Source organism: Meleagris gallopavo, chromosome 2 (genome assembly GCF_000146605.3).
Source record: "Meleagris gallopavo isolate NT-WF06-2002-E0010 breed Aviagen turkey brand Nicholas breeding stock chromosome 2, Turkey_5.1, whole genome shotgun sequence".
Taxonomy (NCBI): Eukaryota; Metazoa; Chordata; class Aves; order Galliformes; family Phasianidae; genus Meleagris; species Meleagris gallopavo.
The window spans coordinates 98,142,384-98,146,922 of NC_015012.2; the positions used below are offsets into that span (position 1 = coordinate 98,142,384).

Consider the following 4,539-nt stretch of genomic DNA (forward strand, 5'->3'; position numbering starts at 1 on the left):
TTACTGCAGTGAAATTCAAGAGGATTTCTGCTCTTCAAACAAATAAATCCCTAGGCAACTAACCTGTAAAAGAAAGTAAGTTTGTTTTGTTGTTTTGTTTTTACACTGGAAACTACAAAACCACTCATAAAGTTAGCTTTTTCTTTCTTTTTTTTTTTTTGTAAGCTAGAATCTTGGAGGTCTTTACAGGGAACGATAGCATAAGGATTGCAAACCTTCTGAGGAAGGAACTGTCTTCCCTTTACTACAGACAGAAGTCAACTCTATTAAGTTTCTATGTCTCTAAAAATGTTCACCAGTCTGTCTACATTGCAAAAACTCTTAAAAATCCAACAGCAATGTCTTTACATGGACAGATGAAAGCAATCGGAGCTTTAAATGGGATCTGTGCATTGTATTCCATCTTAACTGACCCAGGGAACCTCATCTGTCTCACTTGCTGCCTGAAGCTGGGGCTGCAGCTCAGCAATAGCTGATGCTCATCTAACTGTTGGCTGACGTGGTTCTACCCTCCCTGGCAGGCAATTGAAATTGCTATACAACCGCAGCTTAAATTATCTAACCTGGGTTAGGTAACCCAATTTAAGAACACACCTTTCTTTGTGGTATGTTTCAGCATGACTTTCATGTTGGTTTTATGTTTCTCACTAAAACAGAGACTGGTATGGAAAACGAATGCATTCAGAAAAGCACTTCTGAGCTCCACCGGAGATTCCGCCTTTGGCTACAACAGGCACAGCCTTAAGTCCTGAGAAAATTCCATATACTCCCTGTGACTCATTTCAGCATACCTTGCTCAGGCAAAGCTTCCACTTAACTTAATAGGATATTTTTTTAAAAGGACCAGACTGGTAGTTACACAGGATATAACTGTCAGATTGTCATATCAAGAAAAGTTAATTCCTTTTTGGGGAGGGGTAAAAGGGAACTGGGTAGCATAGGTGGTAAAAAATGTCCCTTTTAACAATAGCAAGCTATTAAAAAATGTGTGTATAAAAATGCTTTGGCTTTTTTTTTCTTCATCATTTTGGTCCTCTTTCAGCTCATACTATATGTTCAATACATAAGCTGTACTATGAGCTAAAAATTTTATTTCATTACAGTTAAGCACATGCTTAAATGATTTGCTGGACCGAGGCCAGAATGCTTACTGAATCAGTGAAATCCAGCAATGTCTGTTCTTCCCCCTTAAACAAACAATCACTAAATGCAATGCAATAAAATAACATTCCCAGAGAAATCTATGCCACAGAAAGAACTGCTGCACTGTTGTATTAGTAATTTGTCTTCTGCCCAGTATCTGCACTGTTCACACAAGTGTAACGCAGTAACTTGTGGGTAAGACTTCAATTTTATCCTCATGTTTTATTGGACATACTTCTGTAGAGGAAGAAAGTAAAATGAAACTAAGTCTGGAAACAAAAGATGGAAATATATTTCCAAATTGCTTAACTTAATGAAGTACATAATGATATTGCAGTGTTTACAATACCAGTGGAACCCTGAAAAACTATGGATTCACTTCCCTCGCTTGGGTGTACAACCCAAGACTTATGCAGTGAGACTTACCTCATAGAGCTATGTCAGACTCTGTGAGGCTAGCTTCATCAAAACTATTGATTTAATGCCTATTTCCGGTATAAATGGTAAAATAAGAATAAGACCAGTTATTAGATATTCTGTGTTAATTTTTCAACCATGATGAAACATAACCCATCTGTTTTTCTATTCTAACTAGAGCCAATTAAATATATTCTCATTTTTATTGTACTTTGTTGCTAGGAGCATTAAATATATTGACAAGTAAGCCAGATAAAATGACCAGAAAAACTGTAAAAGAAGGAACAAATATTGGACAATACCCAAAATCATATCAATTGCCTGTGAACTGTGAATATTAAGAGCCAGTGAAATAGCAGGAATCTATTCTGACTTCATTCAAATCTGAATCAAATCCTAAACCACAGTGAGTTGTTCCTGTGGGGAGGGCAGTTTTTACTATTTTTCTTCACCTAGATACACAATGCAGTGCAGAGTTCACAAAATGTTTTTTTTTTACATGTGCATTCCCATTATCGAACAAAACAAAACAGTATTTTTAAGTCTTTAGACCTGCAGTAAAACCATGATGCTCCACTGTTTGCAGCGGAGTTATGGGTTCTCTTCTACCTTTAGAATTCTTTGTTATTTCAGAATGCTAAATATTCCACAAAGCATTCTGCTCTGTTCCCGAGATAGGGAGCTAAGGCAGAAGAATCAAGTGATTTATGCAGAGCTATTGAAGGACAAGGGTTTGATGGCTTCAAAGTAGAAGCTGTTGGTTCCCAATCTTTCGTCCTAACTTATCTCCTCAGTCTTTCACCCCCAATTTTCTTACAATGAAACTAAGTAACTGTTATTAATGGAGTGCCTATTCAAGATCTTCCCCAGAGAATGACCCGTCCTTCTCTCTAGACTCTTCGCCCTAGACACAGAAGTCTTGCTGCTCAGATAGAACAGCAGGATTTGGCCTCAACAGAAAGGTCTGCTTTACACATTTTCCACAATGCAAGATTCTGTTTGTTTTGAACTTCCTAATCCTATTTCTTTTTTCTTTCATTCTGTAATGTTGTGATTGTTCTATAAGCAACTACAGCTGGGTAAATTCAGAATGTAACTGGAAAAATTATACAGAGAAAGGCCAACTGACCCTGTCCCAGTTCCCACTGAAACCTACTGATTTAGCATTTGGATCTGTCAGTTTATCTATGAGCTAGTAAGTGAAGGAGGCCTAAGACAGAGGTATTAGCAGTGGGCTTTGACTGTCCCCACTGTTACATCACCATTACACTTCCTGGCAGGGCTTTGCCTCAACTAGTGTTAACCCAGCCATGTTCAGGCACAGCTATGGGTTAGCAGGGGCCAGGGAGCATTCCCAATAAGCAGTTTGTATGTGGCCACCATGTGCTGGAAGTTGGGGGACTTCGTTTTAAGAATGTAAATATCTAGGCATAGTTGTATATGACGTACCACACCAAACCAGTTTGATTAAGGTCCAGAGGCAGCCCATTGAAATTACTGTAATAAATACAACTAATAATTTTTCATGCCTAAATGAACAAAGGGTCTTTCAATTTCAGTCTTTTATACTTTTATAGCAATTAGACCCACTCAATTTTAGATGTCTTCTAACACAGCTTTTGTTTTTGTACCAAGCAACTTAATTAATTGCAGCTCACATTCATGCGTGGTGCCAAGAAGAGTATTCCCAAGGCCAAAGGATTTCTCCTGCTGTCCTGGCATTTGGACATATATAGGTCTTAGCTGACATTCAGAGCCAGGTAAGAAATCCAGCCTCCAGCTGTGCCTCCCTTTTTAATCCAGAACTCTCTTCCTCATTCTTCTTGATTCTTTTATGCAACAGGAATGTGGCCAGACAAGGCTGTAACATCTCACCTTCTTTCCTCCCTGCTTTCCAGAACTGGATCTCAGATGCAAAATACACATGTAGTAATAGATAACTTGCTGATTGAAAGTTTCCCTGTGGTGATGTATGTAGGGTATCCCATAATTAGGACACTTTCTACACACCATGAACTTTCTTCAGTTCAGAACATACCTAAGAGCATTACTACATCTTATAAATCATATTCATAATAAATATTAATTGGACATACATATCAAATTCAAAAGCTCTAGCTGTCATTTTGTAGGACTACATATGACATGTTACCCATAGAGATGACATACCTGGCATTTAGGAGATTTTTCTTAATTACGTCCTCCTACGCCATAGTCTTGTCATCTTGAACACATACACCTGTAGAAAAAGATGACACTTCCACACTATCCTTTCTTATCACTCAGGGACATTTGTCTAGCACCATTTGGCTTGCACAATTCCTTCAATGATGCTTGGTAAGTCAATATACTTGTATGCAGATAAAGATTTCTGCTGGGTAACAGATTCTCAAGAGATTCTGCAGAAAGCATGAATATTTCTTCGTTGCATAATAAGAACCAGTTGCTCCTAAAAGCTGTATGAGGTTCCACAGGAGACTTGTACAAGATCCATCAATCCTAAAAGAGACTGGTTTGATATGGAGAAAGGGCAGTCATGTAAGAAAATCTTCTTTCTGAAGATTTTGTATCTGATAGGGGAGAGGAGACTTGAATGTAATCTGGAGAAGTGCTTATCTCTATAAATATCACCAAAAATCTGGACTTGCAGTCCAAACAATGAGTAGGGTTTGCTGTCTGGGTGCAACAACACTGGTGAAAGACAAGCTTTTGATGTATGTGAAGGAGCAGCTTCTGTGAGACACCGTGGTTAGCAGGAAAAAAATTCAGTAAATTGAGAGACCTCATTGCTCTCTACAGCTTCCTGAGGGGAGGTTGTGATGAGGAGGGGGCCGGCCTCTTCTCCCAGGCAACAAACAGGACCCGAGGAAATGGCCACAAGTTGTGTCAGGGGAGATTTAGATTAGATAAAAGGAAAAACTTTTTCTCTCAAAGACTGTTCAGGCACTGGAATGGCCTGCCCAGGGATGTGGTGGAGTC

General features: G+C 38.8%; 1 long non-coding RNA gene across 1 annotated transcript; it reads left to right on the forward strand.

Annotated features, from left to right (window-relative positions):
- Positions 1–189: 189 nt before the first annotated feature.
- On the forward strand, positions 190–3,506 carry LOC109366303. The gene is made up of 3 exons (XR_002112571.1): positions 190–2,976; positions 3,196–3,320; positions 3,404–3,506. It is a non-coding gene; the product is annotated as an uncharacterized LOC109366303 (long non-coding RNA).
- The last annotated feature ends 1,033 nt before the right edge of the window (positions 3,507–4,539 follow it).